The sequence below is a fragment of the Mesoplodon mirus genome, assembly GCF_964341445.2.
Source record: "Mesoplodon mirus genome assembly, chromosome: 4".
NCBI lineage: Eukaryota > Metazoa > Chordata > Mammalia > Artiodactyla > Ziphiidae > Mesoplodon > Mesoplodon mirus.
Window position 1 is genome coordinate 11,844,128 of NC_138979.1, and position 25,369 is coordinate 11,869,496.

General features: G+C 44.9%; 1 protein-coding gene across 2 annotated transcripts in view; it reads right to left on the bottom strand.

Annotated features, from left to right (window-relative positions):
* KIAA1217 overlaps positions 1-25,369 on the bottom strand; it is a gene marked incomplete at its 3' end in the record, with an annotated part of 500,156 nt that overhangs the window by 332,555 nt on the left and 142,232 nt on the right. The gene's annotated exons all lie outside the window — the stretch shown is intronic.

The window sequence follows — 25,369 nt, forward strand, 5'->3', positions numbered from 1 at the left end:
CAAAAGCCAGACGAATGAATCTCCTTTTAACCTGACTATTTCCTTGGGTACAAAGTGCTTATGAAGGAGGGATCTGTGTTCAGGCCCCCAGGTCCAGATTATCCGGATCCTTGTATAGACGTTGTGTATTTGTCTTCAGATGATTCATGCCAGAACGGATGGGGGCAGGGTAGACGGAGAGAGAGAGCAACACTGCAGCACCAGATCATCAGCCTAAAGCAGATGTCCCTGGGCTTTGGGCTCTGACACCAACCGGACTTGATTTGGTGTGTGAAGAGCCTGCTTCTGGCAGTTTCCACCTGTCACTTGACACAGTACAGAAGCAAAAGAGAGTGCAGGGTCCTAGGATGAAGGAGGTAGCAAGACACCTCCAAAGGCAGTCCTCAGCAACCAACAGCACCCTGCCCTACCTGGGGCCCTTCAAGACTAGCTCAATCCAGGAAGAAAAGATCCATTTTGAGATGCAGATTATGCCTGCCTGGGGCTGTCTGGAAAGTGAGAACAGATGAGCTCCTCTGGATGATTCCCGGATAAGCAAGATGGGGGCAGGTCTCCCAAGCATCTTGAGCTCTGCTTAGTTTCCTGGCAGCCCGAGGAACCCCCTTGGGGGACCACGTGTCTTCGCCGATCGAACCCTCCCCTCCCCCAAAGCAAAGCAGACTGTTGCCTCTGTAGACATTCCTCGAAGCAGAATTCTCTGGGGAATGCACAGAAGAGAAGGGCATTAGCAGTGAAGATCATTAACATAAATCATTAAGGACCATGAAATTTAGACATATTTCCAGTAAAACATGTTCTCCTGAAGTCAAACTTTCTGACCATTCTACGGGGAAAAGCTTCTTCTCTACTCATTACTGGCCCTTTGTTCCTCCTCCTTGAGCACAGGAACCGGCAACACTTTGAGAGGCTCTGTGTTAATGCCATGGCACTATTCTATATACATCTCTCCCCAAAACACGCAGCCCTTACTAAGAACTTTTCGCTGATTGTCAGTTTCTCTGAGAGGGGTCTCTGGAAAACAGTAACTGTATTCTACAATCTACATTAGCTTAGTAATTCATATCTTCATGAAACACACTCTTATTGTCATTGCTGTTACTGTGGAGATGTTCTTTCTGGAAGAAACACTATTTGAACTGGATGTGTACAAGACTTTTCAGTTTAATTTAATTTCTGGATTAAAAAATTGCTAGGACAAACCAATCTGCCTACTGCCAGACTTTGAAATTTGCTGTGAAAGGCGTAAGGAAAGCGGGAAGAACTTGACATGTGATTTTCCCGCAGTCACGTAGAGAGCTACAAGAGGTTACCAGCAGGCTACATTTTCAACTCCATTTCAGTTAACCAGGAAGGGTGCAAGACGATTTCTTGGTTAATGGCTCCATGTGTTGGCAATTCATGACTCAAAATGAGCTAAGACACAGAGACGTGTCATTTAGAAGGAAAGATGGGACTTCCCTGGCAGTCCAGTGTTTAAAGATCCATGCTTCCAACACAGGGGACGTGGGTTCGATCCCTGGTTGGGGAACTAAAATCCCACATACCGCGTGGTGTGGCCCAAAAAAAAAAAAAAATCATATCATCTGAATAAAGACAATTTAAAAATAAATAAAATAAAAGGAAAGACAACTGATGAGATAAAAGAGTGATGTAAGGGCAAATGGTGATTTTGCACTCAGAGCAAAACTATGACTGAACTGGGCCATTACTGGTTGTGATAACAGAATTTCAACAGGCATTGCCATGCTGGGCATTAATCACAAAAATCATAAACTGTTGTGTATGACTTCTCGGCAGGCCTATTTAATTACAGGGCTGAGGAAAGCATGTCAACTGCCTTTGTGTAAGTTTTTCAAGAGAGAAATCATGGCTAGAACCAAGCATTTGTGGAACTGTGCTGCTATGTTTCAATTTTTGTTTTCTTTTCTTTCCTTTTTTTAACTTTAAACTCTATTAAGAACACGAGAGCTTAAAATGATATGACATTGGGACACAAAAGAAATAATTATTGCTGGGCAAAGTCATAAAACATAATTTTCCAAGGCACCAATAACTGTGAAAGTCAAACAAAACATTGTGAAAAACAAGCAACAATGTTTCAACCAGAGACCTCATGTCTGATGTGTCACCCACCTCCTTTTCTAAAGGACACACTGTTGTGTGTCACTCTGTAAGTCAGAAATAAAGGACTTTTGACAACTGGGAAAACATTTGCTTAAATGGGTGATCTGGTGAATGAAATGCAGGATCTTCAATCCTACTGTTGCCAGCTGTGTGTCAGCTGGGTAGGGTGACCGTATACTTAAATATAAACCAGGGCACTTGTGAGAGGGAAAGGGGACACCATTAATAATGACAACAGGACAAGATGCAGAAACTAGGACTGTCTCTGGCAAACCAGCACAGATGGTCACTTACGTGTAGTCCAAGATAAGCCCTACATCCTCCTCTGGTTTCCAAATGCAAAATGAACATAATAATGCTGCCTGAGTTTCCCAACACAGACCTCAAAAGAGAAACTTAAGCATTAGTTAAAGGTGTGAACCTCATCTCCGTATTACAAGCCCCACCAACAATTTCACATCAAGAAACACAAATTCTACAATATGATACTCTGTATGATTCATCCATCAAAACAGAATTTTCCTTTCTGTATTTAGGGCAAAGATCTCACAGATGGGACCAGGTAAGCATTTATAGCTCCAGCATCTCTCCAGAGAATAACCAATCTTCTTCACAGTTCTTAAAATCCCAATTGCTCCAAAGAGACCCTGCTGGCCAAGGAGAAGGGAGGCGGCCAAGAGCCCCCCGCTCCACTCAAGCCTCTCCATTCCGATGTCCTGGAACTTTCCTCCCCTGCGTCATAACAAATTCCTCATGAGTTTATAAACATAAGCCACACTTAGATCCAAAGTGTTAATGCTTTAAGCAGATTTGCTTTCTTTTCAAAAGAATCCGTTGATGTTAGTTTTTGTCGGGGTTCCTTTTTGTCTCTTTTACGTTGCTACATACAGGAGAGCACAGACCTCTTCTGCAAAACACTGCGGCTAAGCTGCCATGTGTGCAGCACGTCAGCGTGCAGCTCACGCGGGGTCACTGCAGACCCAGTCTGGACCCCAGGTGGCAGCTTTTAAGTGAAAACTGCAACTTGTATACGCTCACGCCTTTTCTCCCAGAGTGAACTAAACCACGACATAATCCACAGAATGCCTAAAGGCCCAGGATGGAATCCACAGGAATGAGAGAACTTCCACAGACGTAAGCACCCTGCTGGCTTCCTCGCTTGTCCCAGTGGTACCATTATGAACCCTTTCAGTATGGAGTGTTTGGTGAGGCCTCACTGGAAAGGGACTCCGCTGGCCTATTTCTGCTTTTGGGCTTCTCCACATGGCCTCCCTCAAAAGCTGCGGTGAGCCGTCGGGGGTCGGTGGGGGGGGAACAAGAACTAAGGGGAGCCAATCACAGAGCCAGAAGACTGGGATCCTGTGGTTCCCTTCTCCCCACTGGCCTCCCCCATTCTGCAGATGAGCAAACTGAGGCCCGGAGCGTTAATGCCAGTCAGGGTCCTGTCTCTCCTGTATCCTGGTCAGCCTTCGCCCTGTTAAACTTGCTGAATACTTAGGATCTTTTGTTTGTTTGTTTGTTTTAATTTTTATTGGAGTATAGTTGATTTACATTGTTGTGTTAGTTTCAGGTGTACAGCGAAGTGAGTCAGTTATACATATACATATATCCACTCTTTTTTAGAGTCTTTTCCCATATAGGGCATTACAGAGTATTGAGTAGAGTTCCCTGTGCTAGACAGTAGGTCCTTATTAGTTACCTGTTTTACATATAGTAGTGTGTACATGTCAATCCCAATCTCCCAATTTATCCCTCCCCCCTACTTAGAATCTTTTATCCTCTTTTCTCACGACCACCTTAGGGGGTCTCTCAATTATTCTAATTCCTTTTGCTCTACTGAAATGAAGAATCAAGTCAGGGTTGGTAAAGGGGAGGTTATACCAGCTTCTAAAATCCCTCTCCCCTCGACTATAGAATTGAGTCTGGTATTATTCGGGGAGCACTGCTGTACAAGCCACGCGGCATCAGGCATAGCATCCTCTCTGCTCATTGAGACCTGGTGTGTGTTGCGTGTGCCAGCCGGTGTGCTGGTTCTGTACCGCCATGGACCATCCCAGGTGGGCAGGGCTTCCCTGAGGAGGTGAGGCTGGGACCAGCCATCAGAGATGCTGGAGAGGAGCCTGGACATGGTCAGCAGGGGAAAGAGCCGGTGAGATGAGCTGAGGGAGGCGTGGCCAGGAAGGCACACCTGTACAGTACAGGGGTGGGGGGTGGGGCCCTGAGAGCCTGCCCTGGAGGTGACCTTGATTCAGCAGAAACCAGGTCTACAGACGTGCGTCTTGGAGCCCTAAGGGGAGGGGATGGTCCTTACTGCTCCCTCCCCTGAGCCTCTGCTCTCCTCCACCCCTACCTCTAGAACTCAGAGCTGCTCACCTTTCCTACCAGGGCAGGGGAACCCATTTCAAACTGGACTGATGGTCTCCATATGCTTCAGTGCCAAGTAAACGCTGAACTAGACTTTGTTTCAATAATGCATCTAGACTTGTTTTTTCAGTTTTCTCATCAGTTCTTAGCTTTGGTAACAGCCACAAACTTTATTTGTAAGAGAGCCACCGACAGCAGAGAATGGAAAGGTCAGTGCAAATACACGGCCCTTCGGTTCCCGTGAGGTGGTGGGGGAGGGGAGAGGGTTTGGGGGCGACAGGGGTGCGCAGTGACACCGGGATGGCGCAGAGCTGGCCGAGTTCACCCCGCACGTGGAGTGCGGCGCTGCCGATGCTCCTAGGACGCGGGGTGCCCCGGGGGTGCAATGGGGTGTGGGATGCTGCAGCAGCCCCGCTCCACCCCGAGCCTCAGCCCTCCAGCTTCTTCACCCTCTAGTTTTATGGTCAATTCCTGAAAGCCAATCGTGTGCTTCAGAACTTAAGTATTTTTACAGCGATTTCATTTTTCTCTCTCCCAACCCGGCCCCTAGAATTTAAGAGGCGGGGAGAACTTCTGTTTCTTGCAGATGGGAAAAACAGTTTTAATAATGAAGGACCTAATTTCTGGGGCCAAGTGGGTGGGTGGGGTGCTGAACTTGGGGAGGGAGATGAAGACCTCCGGCCTTTACCAACCACTCCGCAGCTCAGCTTCTCTGCCTTCCAGCCCGGGTGGGGGGAATTTTGTGTTCATCCCCATGTGCTTAAAATTCGACGTTTCCCAGGTTATGCTGTTTTGCTATTGAAACATACCTTTTTGCAAACTTTACGTTCTCTGGAGTGGACAAGGTTGGGATCATAATTAGAACTTGGGCCAGGGTTTCCATAACACTATATTAGGAGTCTAATCTGTGTACCATGATTGATTTCATAAAAATAAAAGGAATGAAATGATAACAGGTAGTTTCTACCTGGTCCCTCACATATACACATCCGCCATTCAACACACCCACAGCCAATATGCATAAGAACCCCAGGACCCTGATAAATGACAAACTGGTGTGTACAGTGAAAAGGGGACCAGCAAAGCAATTTCCAGGCTTGCCCAGCTCACAAGCACCTTCTGAGTAAGGCGCTGGGGAAGCTTCTCTATGCCACCCCCAAGCCTGACCTTGGTCCAGCCAGTAGGGATCAGCACCCTGATGGGAGAGCCTGGTGGGAGAGCTCGGATGCTCTGGGCTGGGGAGGGGTTAAGAGACCCAGTCAGGTCTTCCCTCTTCTTTCTTACAGAATTTGAATATGAGCCATATAGAAAAGAGGTGGTTTGCCCAGGACTTTGGGTGTTCCCAGGATGCGGAAATTCTGGGCTTAAAACCTGGGAAGTCCCAGGGAACTTGGGTTGAATTAGTCACCCCAGATGCAAGCGTATGGTGGGTGAAAAGCTGAGACCCACAAACGGAGACATTAGCAGGCAAAAGCCATGGACGAGAGAGAGAGAAGAGAGAAGGGAGAAATAAAGAGTAAGCAGGGACTCCCCTGGTGGTCCAGTGGTTAAGACTCTGCGCTTCCAATGCAGGAGGCGCGGGTTTGATCCCTGGTCAGGGAACTAAGATCCCGCATGCCACGTGGCCAAAAAAAAACAACAAAAAAAGAGTAAGCGGCAGCCACAGGAAAAAAAGACCAGGTAGGCATGAAACAGCTGTACGAGGACAAGGACAGATCCCTGTTGGTTTCCCAGAGTTGCTGTCATCCTCATCCTCATGTAGCTACTGCTGTACCTAATAAATGTCAAAGAACCATGTCCAACTGCTCAGGATGCCTGGCAAAGCCATTCCCTAATCTTCCTCCCTCCTCAACCCAGCCTATGTGTAGTTCTATACCGTCATCTGAACAGGTCTCACCTGTGAAAATCAGGACATCCAAGTGAAGAGTTTACAGAATCACTTCTGAAATAAAATAATATAAATATGGTTTGGTACATCTTCAACACACACACTTTCTTTGTCCTATCTTTTTAAAGATTTAAATTGCCCTTGGTTGCAAGTTTTTACACTAAAAGATTTATTTCAAGAGGTTCCCCAAATTCTAAAGGTAAATTTATATAGACTGGATTGAGGAAAAGAACAAAACCTATGAAAAGCAAACAGTGGGGACTTCCCTGGTGGTGCAGTGGTTAAGAATCCGCCTGCCAATGCAGGGGGCATGGGTTCAAGCTCTGGTCCAGGAAGATCCCACATGCTGCGGAGCAACTAAGCCCGTGTGCCACAACTACTGAAGCCCGCGCGCCTAGAGCCCACGAGCCACAACTCCTGAGCCCGCATGCTGCAACTACTGAGGCCCACGCACTTAGAGCCCGTGCTCTGCAACAAGAGAAGCCACCGCAGTGAGAAGCCCGCACACCACAACGAAGAGTAGCCCCCTCTCTCCACAACTAGAGAAAGCCCACATGCAGCAACAAAGACCCAACTCAGCCAAAGATAAATAAATAAATAAATTTATGAAAAAAAGAAAAAGGAAAGGAAACTGAAAGTTACCTTGTTTAAGGCAGTATTTCTAAAAGTTCAGCCATGTATTTTCTGCAACCAAATTTTCACATTATATTATTATGGACTTTATATTGAGTCACTTAAAAAGTTTAAGCTTTTTCTCATCTATAATATTGTTAAAAGTATGGGTTTGATAAATAATTATATATTTTCTTACACATAGTAGAGTAGACACATAACTGGTTTTTAAAAGTAAAATGTTTTGTTTGTGTAACTCTTAAAAGTGCCTCATAAGACACTGCAGTGTGCAGTACTGGTTTAGGTTAAAGGTGACCAGTCCATCCATGGCATCATTCATTCATACCATCATTTGTTCAAGAAGTTATCGAGCACTCCTTTGCCATTGGTGGATGTTAAGGATGGAGGAATTGATAAGACAAGCCATAGATTTGTGAATGTTTATTACACTGCACAGTCTTTATTTGTTCATATGTAAGCCTCTGTCATTAGACTGTAAGGTCTCAAAGGAGTGAGAATAGCTTTAGATCATTTTTGAATCCCCAGCTCATACCACAGCCCTTGGCCCACTGAGACACTGAGAAAATGTTTTGGATGGTGGGATCAATGAAGGAATGATGATACCACGTAGACTAAGAAGATAATATCTATGTTGACTTAATTAGAGAAAGATGAGAAGATTTCTAGTAAAGGTATAAAGCAGGGGCATGGAAGGAGGAGCAACCATATTTATCAAGAACAGGAAAGACGGGAGCGAGGGTGCCATGTGGTCTCAAAGAATAAATAGTGTGTCACCAGGCGAATCTCTGGGGAAAGAGCATTTCAACTCAGGGAACCCAAGTGCAATAGCCAATGCCTTGAGAGCATGAGCTGTGGGGTATGTGTTGGGGGGTGTGGGGAGTAGGGGATGGTGACAAATAATGGCCGAAAATGAAGACATTTAAAAAAATTAATGGTGGGCAGAAGACCCGAATAGACATTTTTTTCAAAGAAGATATAAAGATGGCCAACAGGTACATGAAAAGATGCTCAGCATCACTAATCATCAGGGAAATGCAAACCGAAATCACAGTGAGATCTCTCACACCTGTCAGAATGGCTATCATCAAAAAGACAACAAATAATAAATGTTGGCGAGGACGTGGAGAAAAGGGAACCCCTGTGCACTGTTGCTGGGAATATAAATTGGTGCAGCCACTGTGGAAAACAGCATGGCTGTTCCTCAAGAAACTAAATATAGAACCACCATATGATCCAACAATTCCACTCCTGGGTATATATCCGAAGAAAACGAAAACACTAATTCAAAAAGATATATGCACCCCAATGTTCATAGCAGCATTATTTATAACAGCCAAGACATGGAAGCAACCAAAGTGTCCATCGTTACATGTAGGGATAAAGAAGATATGGTATATACACAATGGAATGTTACTCAGCTATAAAAAAGAATGAAATAATGCCATTTGCAGCAACATGGATGGACCTGGAGGGTATTACTCTTAGTCAAGTAAGTCAGACAGAGAAAGACAAATATTGTATATTTTCACTTATATGTGGAATCTAAAAAATAAAGCAAATGAATGAATATAACAAAACAGCAGCAGATGCACAGATTCACAGATACAGAGAATAAACTAGTGGTTACCCATGGGGAGGAAGGGGGAGGGGCAAGATAGTAGAAGGGGATTAAGGGGTACAAACTACTAGGTATAAAATAAATAAGACACAGCACAGGATGTAATCTACAGCACAGGGAATATAGTCAATATTTTATAATAAGTTTAAATGGAGTATAATCTATAAAAATATCAAATCATTATGTTGCACACCTGAAACTAATATAACATTGTAAATCAACAATAGTTCAATTTTTTTTCATTTTTAAAAAATAAATAAAAAATTGATGATGGGGATGGGGATTGACAGAAGATTGATAAAACAAGTAAGAGCCATTTTGAGGGTTCTTGCATTTCAAAGGAGAAGTTTAAATTGTAATCTGTAGGCCATGAGGGGTGAATGGACCAAATCTGTGCTTTAGAAAGTGATTCTGTTGGCACAGTGGAGGCTGTATTGCATGGAGTGGCGGGGAGGGGGCAGGTGAGCTGCAGGGCAGTTAGTCTGGAGCTATAATAAACGAACCGTTTCATGGTGTGTCTGCTGGGGTCATGGGCACTGTCTCTCTGTTACCCCTTCCCGCCTTCTCTGCGTATTTGTTCACAAGAGCACATGCTCTGCGATCTGCCCACTCTGATTTAAATATTCTCCCAAGGAAAAGCTCATCGATTTCACACAAGTCTGAGTCACTATGATACAGAAGTTACGCAGACCAGCATCTATGTTTATCCAATAAGAAAAAAAAAAATCAACGACAGTAAGTGTGGCCTGGTGAACAAAAAATCCAAAGATAACAAAACAGAGGCAGTAAACTAGGAATTAACAAAGTGCTGTTTTATTCAGGTTCTCAATTTACACAGAAGCAAATTCATGCTCATCGAGCTGTGTGATCTTGGATGAGTGGTTTTGTTTGTTTGTTTTTAAGAAAGCTGATTTGCCTTTTTAAAATATTTTTTTCCTAAATTTATTTGTTTTTGTTTTGTTTTTTGGCTGCATTGGGTCTTTGTTGCTGTGCATGGGCTTTCTCCAGTTGCGGTGAGCAGGGGCTGCTCTTCGTCGCGGTGCGCTGGCTTCTCATTGTTTTGGCTTCTCTTGTTGCAGAGCAGAGGCTCAGCAGTTGTGGCACATGGACCTAGTTGCTCCGCGGCATGTGGGATCTTCCCGGACTAGGGCTCAAACCCGTGTCCCCTGCATTCGCAGGTGGATTCTTAACCACTGAGCCACCAGGGAAGCCTGGATGAGTGGTTATTTAACCTCTCTGGGCCCTGGGGTTTCTCACCTGTAGAATGAAGGCTTTAGGCTGGATAAATTCTGAGACCCCTCGCCATGATAACCTAACAAATATCTCAGTTCTTCTACTACAGCTTTTGCAGACAACCCAGGCTCATATTAGGAAGGAGGATAATAACTCAGGCTGGAGCCTCTTCGTTCTTAAGCAGCTCTTCCATCCAGGGCCCCAGCTGTACTGATGGGAGGGAGCACAGAGTTGCTTATGCTTTATTCCCAGTGTTCTACCTTGAGTACCAATGCCGTCTGCACATACAAGCTACAGCCTAGTTCTTGAGGCCTCGTCTTTACACAGAGGCCGAGCGGGGTACACACTGATCTCTAAGGTGAGGAGAAGCACATGGCTTTAGTCACCTTGAGCTGCTCATCTCTCTCCAGGAGTGTCAGCATGGAGAGAGTGCAGACTCTGAGTCCAAGCCTGAGTCTCTGCTCCATCCCTTACTTGCTGTGCCAACCTGGGCAAGTGACTTCAGTTTTCCTACCAATAAGATGGACATAATAGTAGTACCTTCCTCATAGGGTCGTTATGAGGATAAAAGAAGAACGGTGCCCGGCACCTCATAAGTGCCATTTTAGTGTGGTAAATGAATAAATAGAACCTGATAGGCAATGCTATCAATTTCAGTGATAACATGATAAACCATCCTTTATCATCCCCATGTGGGTCATGATCCCTAAGAGAGCCAGACAGGTGACTAAGTCTGGTGGGTCAAAGTAGAAAGTGACGCAGAAAGTGGGCAGAACCCCGAGATCCGTTGGTATTCATCAGGTCATCCCCACACGGTGATATGCATAGCTATTTCCTCTCTACTAAATTCAGGGAATTTATTTTGGCATTTTTCTTCAAAGTCTGTAGAGCTCTCAACAAAAATAAAATGCAGTGACCTCAGTAATCTAAACATAATGGAAATATCAAGAATAGATTCGGATGAGGCATGCCCAGTGACATTACGTTTGCAAGACTGACTGGGAAAATTAGAACATGTTGAAATTTAGTGTAGGAAGCACCTGCCAGGAACAAACTTGTTCCCCAGTTAGAGAGACTGGGCGTCCCCACCCTTGCCCCATCAGTAACCTTTCCAAAAAAAAAAAGGTTATAGGCCTTTATAACCAAAGCATTTTTACTCCACGTTGAGGTCAAAATCCATTTCACGCAACCCTGGGGACGCAAAGAGAATTAGCCAGAGAATCCTACACAGCTGGGGGCGGAGGGGGGGAGGCAGGAAGCCTGGAATCTGATAAAAACAGTACTCATGGATGACAGCACTCTGAAAACACAGGGCAGGTTCATAGCATAGTTAGAATGGGATTTGGTCACCTCAGGGCTATCTGCTTATATAAGGGAGAAAACCCTTAAGCAATATAGCACAGAAGTAGTATCTATGTTTGGATATTTGTTTAAAAGGTCCACAAACCAATTCAGAGCAGCTACAAGATCCCAGCAGGGACGTAATGGGAAGGACACGGGAGTGATGTTAGATGCGGCTGGACAGGTGGTGGTCCCATGCGTTCCATGCACAAAGAGTCTGCTTTATCCTGTAAGTGCTGTAGAGTCATGATCTGTGTTTTAGACAAATCTGTGTGGAGAATGTATTTCAGAGAAGCAGGAAAAATGACTACACTAAAGTGTCTATTATAACAGTTCAGGGAAAAAGATGCAAGAATATGATCTAAGAAGGAAGTAAGGATTAAAAGAGCAGGTAGATTTTTTTTTTTTGGTCATTTAAAAAGGATTTATTCATTTGAAACATGAGTGCTTTAAATTTCAAGGGAAAGCTGAAGGCAAATTTTCATTAAAATTTTTTTTTAGTTGAAGTATAGTTGATTTACAATGCTGTGTTAATTTCTGGCATAAAGCAAAGTGATTCAGATATATACACATACACACACATACGTGTATATACATTCTTTTTCATATTCTTTTCCATTATGGTTTATCACAAGATATTGAATGTAGTTCCCCATGCTAGACAGTAGGACCTTGTTGTTTATCCATCCTATATATACTAATCTGCATCAAGAGCAGGTAGGTTTGAGAACTACATAGGAAGTGAAATTGGCATGCTGTAAAGATGAACTGCATGTGGGGTGGCAGAATGGGAAGGTGACCCTGTAGAGCTGAACAAACTCAGGTGACCTATCAACATCCCACCTAGGTTTTTACACTGATGTATTTGGGTCAGTACGACCACAAACAGACCCAATTCTTTCCAAAACAACTTCACTGTTCTAATAGCCTTCTGTTGGTACATTCTTTCACTGTCAGCAACTCAGCATTGCATGTTCTAGGAATGGAGGAAAAATCCAACATTCTGCCAAGACCCTCTTTTTTCATAAAGTTAGGAATAGCTCTAGGCACATCACATGGCATTAATTTTGCATTATGTGCAGTCTGATTGATTACTGTGTGCCAAATTATGAATGGTTACCAAGAAGTCTCAGGATCGTTTATCAAAAAGACGCTGTAGGTATGAGTTATAAAGGAAGGATGTGGCAGGAAAATTGGAGTCAACGAAAAACGTATTAGTCATGTAGGTGCTTTTACAATTCTAAAATTCCTGTGCCTAGTGATGTGTTCAATTTGCCTTGAGTGCGATTTCTAGAGCTGTGTGCCAACCTTCTGGTTTAATTCCACATCAAAATGAAATACGCCAGATGTTACGTCCAGCACCCAGCACGGTGCCTGGCCCATCACAGGCACTCTGGAAATATCTGTCGGATGAATGAATGAAAGTAAAGGCAACGGTGGGCAGATTTCAATCCCCAGGGCCTGAAACCTGGCCCAGGAGCTTCATGAAGTACGAAGAGGCTACAGAAGAGAAACACAGCCTTCTACGCCTCTTCCCTGGATCCAAGCACCTCTCGGGCTGGCTTTGGGGCTTAGGATCTGCCTGGACCTGCAGCTGCTTGCATCTTCCTTAATTATGTCACTTACTGACTGCAGAGATAGAGCAGTTAGTCCAAGGGCACGAGAGGAGCAGGAACTCAAATGCCTGTGTAGATATTCGGCCACCAGAGGGCAAGAGAGTCAAAAGCCTGCTTCTGGGTGTCAGCGTTGCCCTTTGCAGGGTGGAAACGTCCATGCTTCCCATGCAGCATTTCTTTTCACTAACAGCCCCCAATACTTGGTACAGCAGGAACAGTAGTATGATTTCACCGCCGAGCTATTTGAAATAGCCACCTCTGGCAATGCTTTCCTCTTGTGCTAATCGTAATTTAAAAACGAAACCAGAACACAATAAGGAACATTTTCCACCGCTGACCAAGCAAGTCTCAGTAAGGCCACTGCTTTGAGCGGCTTCCTGTGCAAACTGCCCGGAAGCTCTGGGGCCGGACACGCTCCTTAGAGGGGCCAGGAGGTGTGCCCAGAGGCCCTACGGGTCAGGTAGGGTGCCAGGTAAAATACAGCATGCCCAGTCAAACTGGAGTTTCAGATAAACAATGAATACTTTAAAAATATCAATCTGGGGGCTTCCCTGGTGGCGCAGTGGTTGAGAGTACGCCTGCCGATGCAGGGGACACGGGTTCGTGCCCCGGTCCGGGAAGATCCCACATGCCGCCGAGCGGCTGGGCCCGTGAGCCATGGCCGCTGAGCCTGCGCGTCCGGAGCCTGTGCTCCGCAACGGGAGAGGCCACAACAGTGAGAGGCCCGCATACCACCAAAAAAAAAAAAAAAAAATCAATCTGCCCTAATCTGGGGGACAATCTGCCATTTTTACTTACTGAATCCAGCAACCCTTCCTGCATGGGGCGCAAGGATGCTCGCTGTTCCTGGACCTACTGGGTACTTCACTCTTCTGCCTTTGCTCACACCACCTCCCCCGTGTGGGATGCTCTGCTCACTTCACCACCCGTATCACACTCCTTATTTGAGGGCCGGCTTGGATGTTACCTCTTGCTTCCTCTTCAGTGCTGTTAGGGCGATGCTTACCTACGCGGTGTAGCTCATCGCGCCTGCCTAGCATTTCAGGTAGGTGTGTGTGTGTGCCAGGGGATCAGTGATTCTCAGTGGGGGCCAGAAGGGAGGGGATAAATATATGGAAGTTCCTATATATGGAAGCAAAAGCAAGGTTGGAAACCACTGCTCGGGCTTCCCAGCCCTCTGGGGGCGAGGCCTCTATCCTGTCCAGAGCTCATCTTTGTGTCCTTTGTGTCCATCACAGAGCCCAGCTCCTGGCAGAAACTCAACACAGTTACATATTCTTTTTTTTTTTTTTTTTGCGGTACGCGGGCCTCTCACTGTTGTGGCCTCTCCCGTTGTGGAGCACAGGCTCCGGACGCGCAGGCTCAGCGGCCATGGCTCACGGGCCCAGCCGCTCCGCGGCATGTGGGATCCTCCCAGACCGGGGCACGAACCCGTGTCCCCTGCATTGGTAGGCGGACTCTCAACCACTGCGCCACCAGGGAAGCCCCTATATTCTTAAAATAATGTAACAGCAAAGCCCTAGTCCTTTATATATATGAATCTCCCATGGCTCCCTCTTGGGCCCATTTTCTCTCTTAGCCGCCTCTCCTCCTCATTTGTTCTCCCCACTCTGCCACTTCCTCACCCACCTTGGAATCATCAGACTCCACAACACCCCTACTTTCCTGGGAGCACGTTCACGCGTCACCTTACTGGCTCTGCTGCCCCCTGATCCCCCCCTCCCCTCTGCTTTTACCCACCTTTCTGCTGCTGGATACCCTGGAAAAAACCCTTGATCAACAACTGACACCCAGAGAGCCTTCAGGATGGGGCAGAGGCATACAGCCGCCTCCCGCCCGAGAGCCTGGTGCTGCGGGCGCCGTGTCCCGGGCAGCGGGCAGGCTCAGAGCCACCATCCAAGGACGACTCGGGTTTCAGTTTAAACAAGGACACGTGCTCCTGGGCCATCTGCCTAATGTCTTGTTCAGGCAGGGTCTGGAGTGAGAAGAGATGGCACCCGGACCTGGTAACTGAGGAGAGCTTAGTAAAGGGACTGCAGTGTTTCCATAGGGGTGGGAAGGGTCCAACACATGCCCACAAGGGATGCTGCAGTCAGCACGGGGATGCTTACCTTCTCTAGGCCTGAAAAAGCAAGAGGGGGGAGCACTTCGTGCAGCCTGGAGAGAGAGAGCTCCAGGGGGGCTGGCTGGTTGAGTGTGGTCTTCCCAGAGGGTGACCCTGAAGGGGGCGGGGGGGGGAGGGGAGGGCCCATCTCATTCTCCTTGACCACCAGTATTTATTAAGTGGTTGTTGAATTGAATTAAATAGCAAATTCACCAATTTGGGGGTAGAAACAGTGTGAAGAGTAGAGACACTGTAGTCCAGAAAGGTCCATAGATCAGCCCTCGCTTCTGCTGTGGTCTCCTCTGATACATGTCCAGGGTCTCCCTCTGGCCTCTGCATGGAGCGGGAAATGTCACAAAATCTGGGGAAATGGTGCAACACCCATAATGCACAGGGCACTGAGGAACATGGAGGGATGAGGTGGGTGGAGAGAGAGAACAGGTATATGAAATCGATGCAAATACAGCTCACCTGTGCTAAGGCCCAAGCGAGCTCTATAGACTCCTGGGTTGGAAATTGAGAAGAGGGTGAAAATAAAGGCCAGGATTAGTGGGGAAGGTCTCCTAGAAGGGATGGCAAATTATTTATAGTCTCCTTGGAGATTTTTAATAAAAACAAACAGCAAAAGACACAACACAGCCATTATAATGGCTCACAATAAATGATCACGTTGGCAGGGAGGCACTTCTTCCACTTCCTAACTTTCCAGAAAGTGGGATATTCCCCCAAACCCTCTCCCCAGCTCCTCCCTCTCTCCCAGAGAGCAATGGGGCTTCTCTAGTCTAACACTGTGTCTCCCAGTCTCTCTCTGGGCCCCCATGTGGGAAGGCTTGCGATGGTCCACATGTGTCTGGTGAGAATGGAACTGGTGAGAATGTTAGCCTCATTCTGGGGTACAGCCCACTGCTGCCCTAACCCTCAGCTATATTTCAGCATTGACTTTATCAAGGAACCATGTTAATATTTTAGTCTCCTTTCTTTTTTTGATTTTTATTTATTTTTGGCTGCACTGGGTCTTCGTTGCTGCACGCGGGCTTTCTCTAGTTGCGGCGAGCCAGGGGCTACTCTTTGTTGCGGTGCGCGGGCTTCTCATTGTGGTGGCTTCTCTTGTTGCGGAGCACAGGCTCCAGGCACGCAGGCTTCAGCAGTTGCAGAATGAGGGCTCAGTAGTTGTGGCGCATGGGCTTAGTTGCTCCACGGCATGTGGGATCTTCCCGGACCAGAGACGGAACCGTTGTCCCCTGCATTGGCAGGAGGATTCTTAATGACTGCACCACCGGGGAAGTCCCCAGTATTTTAGTCTCCTTTTGTCTTACACTTAATTTGTTCAGAACTTGGGTAAGGAAAGTGGGGCCTTTTTAAAATCACAAACTCTCCCTTAGTATGTGTTAGTCATTGTTCTGAACCCTTTAAATGTGCTTTCATATTTAATCCTCCCTACAGTCCTAGGAAGAAGGTATTACTATTATTATTATTTTGCAAATGAGGAACAAGATATTCATTAGCTCGACCAAGCTCCCACCCTTAGGAGGGGGAGGAGCTGGCATTCAAGCTCACTTCCACCTGTAGAGCCCCCCAAACTACTTCCAGGAGATGATGCCTCTGCTCGAATTTCTTTTGTTGTATAAGCCTCTCATTTTTTTTCTAACCAAGTATAAAAATTCTCTTTAAGTCAACAAACCAGAGTGCACGTATGTGACTATTCTTTTTGTGAAGAAAACACAGAAGAGGGAGAAACCACCAAGACAAAAGAAATGCCCTTTCTTGAGAGCTGAGATCTGCTCTCACCCTTCAAGTGTTAAGGATACAACATTTTTTCTCATCCACTGTTGACACAGACACAGCTGTCTGGATTAGGGCAGCCAGCAGCATACTTACTTCCTCAAGGAGAGACAACTTAAACCCTCATTCTTGTTCAGGTTATATGGCAACGATTTAGAGAATTCTCCCCTGTCGCTAAAGGAAGACAAGTATTATGTGACCTGATGGTGGAGAAGATGAGGAAGGAGTTTCTCATGCTGTATTTATAACCCAGCAGGACAGAAGGCGATCCATACGACAGCCAAGACCCTCCTGTCTACACAGGGCTCAGCGTTTAGATTATGGAGGGACACTGCCAAGGTTTAAACTGCCAAGTTTAAACTGGTCACTGGCACAAAATCTTGTATCAGACCTCTACTGCTTCATAGCCAATACTCTCTCCAGATGGAAAACAAGCAAGACCCCGCAGGGCCCTCCGGGTACAAAAGTCCATCCTTATCTTTTTAGGGGAACCACTGACCAAAACTGCTGGCCCTGGCCAGGCCCGATAGCAACCACTTGCATGAGTTATCTTACAACAGGAGGTCCTGGTAAGTAATGCGGAACTCACAAGCTACCACCCACCGAAAGAATTTGGGAAAGGTCAAAAGGAGAGAGAAGATGCCAGTCCATATGTCCAACCAACCTCCCAGAATCCTTTGCACTGGAATCCATCTTGGCTGAGCGATGCGCGTACCACCAGGAAGGACCCTGGGTCAGACTATGTGCCAAGCAACATGACTGGCCAGAGACAACCCGGAAACTAACCCCATCACCATAAAACCCGAGACCGCGAGCCCCGTGGCAGAGCCGTCCTCCTGGGTTCCCTCACCCTCCTGCTCTCCGCCCGGGGGGCCCCTTCCCAATAAAGTCTCTTGCTTGGCCAGCACGTGTGTCTCCTCGGACAGTTCACCTCCGAGTGTTAGACAAAAGCCCACTCTCAGGCCCTGGAAGGGGTCCGCCTTCCTGCAACATAGCCCCATTTCTTGTTTGTAGAAAAAGGCTTTAGTCTCCTAGGCCCTTCCTGAGTTCTAAAGAGCAGGCACAGTCAGTAACTAATTAGGGAAGTGAGGGAATGCAGAAACAAAGGAAAAGCAGTTTAAACAAGAAAAGTAATGACAACACTTCAGCAATAAAAGAGAGTCCTAGTTCCTCCTCAAGGGATACACATAACAACCTGAAGGATATCTTTGAGTTGTTCGGTAGGAACCAAAGACACCTCCCGGCCCACTCCAGGTAGAGGATGCTGACTACAAGCTGAGCACAAGCACTTACACCCCAGACTGTTGACACCAGAAGGCTGATGATTAACATTCCTGAAACATCACCCTGTTACCTCACCACCAACCAATCAGAAGAAGGCACCCTGCAGCCCTCACCCCAAATGTTGTCTTTAAAAATGCTTCCCTGAAAACTACTGGGGAGTTTAAGTCTTTTGAGCATGAGCTGCCCAGACTCCTTGCTGGCCCTTCAATAAATACTGTACTTTCACAACAATCTGGTGTCAGTAAATTGGCTTTGCTGCATGGTGGACGAGCAGACCTAAGTTTGATTTGGTAACAAGGTAAATCCACAGGATTCCAATAAAACCAGAGCTGTAAGGTTTGTTTGAGACTAAGGGAAAGTTACCTGAGGGATTTTTGCACCTAGAGCTTTTTAGCCATTATTGGGGTAAGCTTCCCAAAGTCTTGAGGAAGGCACTACCCGAGCCATTGTTACATCACTTCTGGTCACAAACACAGAATGAATTCATTAGACCCTATGGTTTTCTCCAGGCCTTTAGGGATCTTGCTAGTCCTCATCTGGGTGAGACCTTTAGCTCTGGTTGGAGGACCCTAGCATAGCCCCATGACACCTGCCTCCAATATGCTTCTCTTAGAAGCCTGGGCCATGAACAGGGGGACGTGAAGCACTTAACCTTGTGGAGATGTCTTTGGAAAATGAGGTCACAATGACTATTTCACTGCTTTGGTCTTTGATCGCCATCTGGATTTCTTTTGCAGGAATTTCAAAACCATAAATACCTCTCTTGAATGAAAAACTTTTCTATTCTGTGCATTAAATGTTTCTTACTCCTGACCAAATCAATCAGGTAAAAATGCAGGTCTTTAAATCACATTCAACAGCATAAAGCTGTGCTAGGAAAAAAACAGTGGTTCAAGGTTGCCTGATAACTTTTTAATAAGACAGCAGGCCAAACCAACGTGCTTGTGATCCTTTCCTTACCATGAAATCACCTGTTCACCAGAGCACTTAAATGATACAGATTATACAGTGTTTTCTTATAGAATTCTATCCATATGGTAGCTAATCAGAGAGTTCTGGCTGGCGTTTCCTGGAGTAGATGCCAAAGGATGGGAAGATGTTAAAAAAAATAACTAGTCAGCAGCCTGCCTACCCTTAAATATGACACCTTCAGAAGCGCATTCTAATTCTGGAATTCCTAGATAGCACTGGGCTTTCCCAGGACATATGGGGGAATGGGGAAATCTGTGGGTAGGAGAAACTTTGGGGCTCCTTATGTTTGTCAACCAGGGCAATCCTGCCACAGGAAAGCTCTAAAGCTAACTTCTAAAGCTCGGTGGGAGTCCAAGGCTGCTCACCACTCTACCATGAGCTAGGTGGTTCAGCATCCCATGCACACCAAGCTGTTTTGGGAAGTTCTGGCTTTAGAAGAAAAGGATGAAAAATGGCTGCAGTGTAAGACCTTCCTCTGTTAGGCAAAACCTTCCCCTACTATTTTACTCTTGCTGGTTAAGAGTGTGTGTGTATGTGTGTATTGCAGAGGGGTGGAGAGTGCCAAAATACTTTAAATTATTATATTCATCGTGGGAATTTTAGAATTTTACACCAAGGCAATTAATTATTGTCCAGAGCTGCTTCCTAGTCTCTGGGTCACATTTTCAAAGTATTTTTACATGAACTGTTTTGGGCTCATCCTGTGATTTCTCTACCCCTTCAGTCAACTAGTTGTAAGAACATCTGCCTTTTAATGAGTGCAGACTTTGTCTCAGGATTTATGTTGAACGTTTTCATAGGTGGCATCATTTATCCCTTTCAACAACCTGATGAGGTAGGTCTCATTATCAGCCCCGTACTACACATGAGGAAAATGAAGCCTTGACAGGTCAACTAGGAAACCCACAGATACCAGGGTAATGCCAGGGTTCGCAATCAGGCAGTTTGACTGCAGAGTCCAGGCTCCCAAACATCCACTGTACTCCTTCAAGTACTCAAGACACTGTACTCAAGACAGTGTCTGGTCTCCTTGAGGCCGGAAGGAACCACCAGAAAACACCTACTTCAACAGCTGACTCCTGATGATCAAAGTATAAACACATGTTACAATTGATTCTTTAAGGCCCCACCTCCATCTTTCCTTCAGGACAAAGGAGAATTGCATTTTAGTTAGAAAAGCACCAAGAACCAGCCAGAATAGGCAGCAGCTACCGAATGGAGTGAAGAAATCTTGCAACTTCAATGCCAGTCAATTCCACAAACAATTACTGACTGCCAAATCTGCACCTGGTACTGTGCCAGAGGCCAGGGACTGAAAGATGCAAATGAGGGATCCTTTTAAACATGTTATTTATTCATGGCTGTGATCCTCATACTCCTGGGAATCCCCCAGTGTCATCCTAGAAAGTTCTTGAAACCTCATTATTATTATTATGGCTTGTCTCTTTGAGGCTTCAATTTTACTCAAAGATTAGAGGTGGGATAGGGGAATTAAGTAATTTAATAGCAAAGTAATTTACAACACTTCAAACAAACATTGAAAACAAACACAGATATTATGGAGTTGAATAAAAATATTGCCTTATTTTTAAGATAAAATGCTGGACTTCAAAGAAACTGCATGCATGAGGTCACCTCCCTCAGGGTTACACCCTTGAGTTCCCAAGGGTACTTCTTCTCTTTTCTCTCTGATAGGGTTTCCTTCATAACTGGGTGGAAACAGTTAAAAGTACAGAATGTATTAATTAGAGAAGGGACAGCTAAAAGGCAAAGAATGTATTAATTAGTGAAGGGAGACAGACACATAGAGACAGTGATATTTTCTAGAAGCTGGACCTTCCAGAATGAGAAAGGAAATAGATGACCTAGGAGGTGAGGTTTGGGGTGGGGGAAAAACTGTGAAGAGGTTAATTTTGACTAGCTCAGTCAGCTACAAAGTTGTGTGAGCAAATATAAAAGAGAAAAGAATGAGAGAAAGAGGCTTAGTGAACACACAATGCTGTGACTATGGAGGAAGCTCAGGTTAGGAAAAACTGAGTGAAAAATTGGATCCATAATCAAGTTTTCAGAAACTGTTTTGGGGACTTCCCTGGTGGCTCAGTGGATAGGACTCTGTGCTCCCAATGTAGGGGGCCTGGGTTCGATCCCTGGTCAGGGAACTAGATCCCACATGCATGCCGCAACTAAAGAGCCCACGTGCTACAACTAAAGAGCTGGTGAGCCGCAACTAAGGAGGCTGCCTGCCGCAACTAAGACCCGGTGCAACCAAATAAATGAATAAATATTTAAAAAATAAAATAAAATCCACTTCTTATTCTTTTTTTTTTTTTTTTTTTTTTTTTTTGCGGTACGCAGGCCTCTCACTGTTTTGGCCTCCCCCATTGCGGAACACAGGCTCCAGACGTGCAGGCTCAGCGGCCATGGCTCACGGGCCCAGCCGCTCCGCGGCATGTGGGATCTTCCCGGACCGGGACACGAACCCATGTCCCCTGCATTGGCAGGTGGACTCTCAACCACTGCACCACCAGGGAAGCCCCACTTCTTATTCTTTAAAAAAGAAAACAGAAACTGTTTAGGAACAGATCCTAAAGACAGTGGGCAGAGGTCAGGGTTGTGAGGAAAGTTTCAAAGGCACATAAATAAAGCTATCCTAGAACTGAGACAACGCTGGAAGAAGAAAAGAGGAGGAGGTTATGATGCTGGAAACACAATCTGAGTCAGTGTAGAGTTGAGAAAACAGAGTAAAATGAACTGGGGAAAAAAGGATGAAAAGTGATTAGACAAAAAATCATAGCTGAGGAAAACCAAAGAGATACAACTTGTAAATAATAGGTATCTCTGGAGAAGACCAAGGAAGAGAAAAAGGTATAATTCTATCCAGAGATCATTCAAGAAGCTTTTCTGAAATAAGACTTGTATGTACAGATTGAAACGTAGACTAAGAAAAAAATGGAGGCATATCAAATAAATCATGAGAGGAAGTCAACTCTGGAAGGCAGAGGGTGATAGCACAAAGGCTTAAGAGATGTCAAGTGTGACTCGAGAATTTTTCACTCAGCACTGTCATTCAAGTAGAAAGCCAAAGGATTTTCAATTTTAAGAATTCAGGTAAATAACTTCTGTAAGCCCTTTTGCAGAAATATTGGAAGAGCGAATCCCAGTCATCTAAGAGAAGATTGAAAAAACTGGAGTCAAAGAGCTGCCTTGAGGACAGAATCCATCTGGTACTAAAAATTACAATTTCAGAACATAAATTTTATGAACAACGGCCACTGAATTTAACAACATTGCTAACATGTATTGGAAAGTGGAGGGGAGAGAGAACAGAAGTTAGAGTACGTATGTTGATTTCTTTGTTTTTCACATTGAGGGTCAAAGGTCATTCCTTAAAGCTAGTAAATCAGGTAATAGCTGTACGGATTAGTACTCTGATTTTTTTAAATCATGTGTACAGGTTATTTTTTTAATTTTTTAATTGAGATGTAATTGTCATATAATATTGTGTAAGTTATAAGGTGTACACCATGCTGAGTTGATATATTTATTTATTGCAATATGATTACCACCATTGCATTACCCTCACATAATTATCACTACTTTTTTGTGGTGAGAACATTTAAGAATCTAGTCTCTTAGCAACTTGGCAGTTTATAATACGGTATTGTTGACTGTAATCACTATGCATTAGATCTCCAGGACTTATTCATCTTCTAGTTGTAAGTTTGTACCTTTAACAGCATCTCCTCATTTCCTTCATCCCAGTGCCGGTAACCACCATTCTACTCTCTGTTCCTTTGAGTTTGGCTTTTTTAGGTTCCACATATAAGTGAGATCATACAGTACTTGCCTTTCTCTGTGTAGCTTATTCCACTTAGCATAAAGCCCTCAAGATCCATACATGTAGTTGCAAATGGCAGGATTTCTTTCTTTATCATGGCTGAATAACATTACTACAGGTTACTTTTTAAGATAAATAAAAAATAATAAAATAACAGTTACAAGGAAGAGCTTCAGGACTTCCAAGGAGAATGCTAAAGAGAGAACGTCTTGGAGGGGATTCTAATTAAAATTTTACCAACTAAAGAGTGGAACTGAGTAGTGTCCTGGTATATGCACTTGTAAGTTACTTCAACTGGAATTCCTTATACTATAGGGTTAACACATGGCATATCTTCCGGGGGCATCGATATTACTCAAAATTGGGATCTTACTTGGGGTTTTATGGGCACACAGTGCAAGTGTGAAGACTTTCACATTAGTGACAGTTGGGTAAATGGTGATCCCAGGAGTCTACTCTTGAGCCAAGAATGTCCCCTTTTAGATCATAAATAAATGGAGACCAGAGGTTGGAAGGGGAACCTCTCCTTGAGGGTCTCCTGTTTCATTTTAGGTCAGTGATTTGAAAAATACTATACAGCACGTATCTCTTTCTCTTTTTTTTTTTTTCTTTTTGTGGTACGCGGGCCTCTCACTGCTGTGGCCTCCCCCGTTGCGGAGCACAGGCTCCGGACGCGCAGGCCCAGCGGCCATGGCTCACGGGCCCAGCCGCTCCGCGGCATATGGGATCCTCCCAGACCGGGGCACGAACCCGTATCCCCTGCATCGGCAGGCGGACTCTCAACCACTGCGCCACCAGGGAGGCCCTCTCTTTCTCTTTTTGCATATAGAAATGCCTGTTTTATAAATGGTACATGTATCTATATTATATACAGTAGGTAATGAGAGAAATACTTTTTTCTCTGAGATCATATAGTTTTTGCCCCTCCACCAACCAAGAGCAGGCTGCACCAGCACGTCTGTGATTTCCTTCTTGTTTTAATGACTATCTGTGGGGTTAGGGCCCCAAATCTAAAAATGAGTCTAATTAGGAAAAAGAACAATGTTATGCTGCTCCTGGCTCTGAGTCGAATACTCCCAGCTATGGGACCAACTTTCCTGTTCCCATCAAATCTACTCTTTTGGCCAGTGACCTCCCCATTAGCTGGAAGCCTGCCCGGACAGCAGTCAGGACATTGAAAGTTTCCTGAAGCCAGGAAGGAGCACTGGTTCCATGTGAGGCTTCCATGACTTGGAGTAGCAGACTGTGTCCTTGGAAGGTTGGAAGGTGCTTAGTCAGTGTGGGTGACAGAGTGAATATGCTATACAAATGGAAGCTTATTTGCATTAGAAAAAAGATCTGGGCTTTCAGAAACATCTCTTCATGAAAAGGATTTTGCTAGGTATACTAAAAAAAAAAAAGATAGCATCTAAAACGAACATCTGTCGAAACAGCTGTGCCTAAAAGCAGATTAAGGTACAACTGCCACATAAAAAGTGAAAAAGGGAAATATCTTCCCATTTTACTCTGATGGAATTTAAAATCCCTCCCATTTATTACCAAGTCATTCCACTGGGATTCATCAGCACATTTCAAGTCCCACAAGTGAAAAACCACTCTGTTATAAACCAAACATAAATATTCCACCTACCTGTGGAATGCCTCAGAGTTCTAAAAACAACATGCATCCCACACAGCCCTGGGTCTCTACTCATTGTCCTCTGTTTGAAACGGAAGTGTCTGTCATTGAACATAAGCACAAGAACAAGTAAGTGGCAGCCGTCCTGCCGGACATGTCCCTCCCTGGTCAGTGTGGCTGTCACTTAGAAGGGGGTGACTGCCCTTGGAGAGGGCCCAGAGGAGAGACATTGTTGTTATAAAGATGGTGAATGATGTAGAAACTGAGCCTTGCAAGAAATGTATTTAGGGAATTGGAGCTATTTCGTTTGCAGAAGAGAAGGCTTGTGGAGACACGGCAGTTGTCTTAATACATTTGAAAGGTTGTCACGCGAAACACAGAATAGATTTACTCTGTGTTGCTGTGAGGTGCAGAACCGGTGTCAGCAAGTGGGCTCATTTTGATTCATTCTAGGAAAGATCCTCTGTCTAATTGGATTTAGTAACAAAGTTTTTTGATTCCTAAAATAGAGGGGGAGCTCCCTGCCACTAAGAATAACCAAATAGAGGCCAGATGAGCATTGCTCAGCAATTGTGTGTGGAGATTTCTCATCCTGGAATGCAGGACCAACCAAATGACCTATTTTTACATGCATGCTTAGTTTAAAGCCTTTTGTGTAATTTTTGAAACTTAGAGAATAATGATTTGGGGGTTATTATCTTTAAGACAAAAAGAGTAATTTAGCCCCATTGCTTCTTTATTCCTTATTCTCTTTGTGAAGATAAATGAGAAGCCAATGATGAACAGAAAAAGGGGAGGAAGATCAGAAGGTAGAAGAGAATCCACGGCCTTCCATTATCCTCTCTTTCTTGGAAATTAGGCTATATTTGAATAATCATACCAAATTGAAAGCACTGCACAACTGAAGTACATCAAAGACCAGCTCTCTCTTACAAACAGTCTCCTAAAATCTCT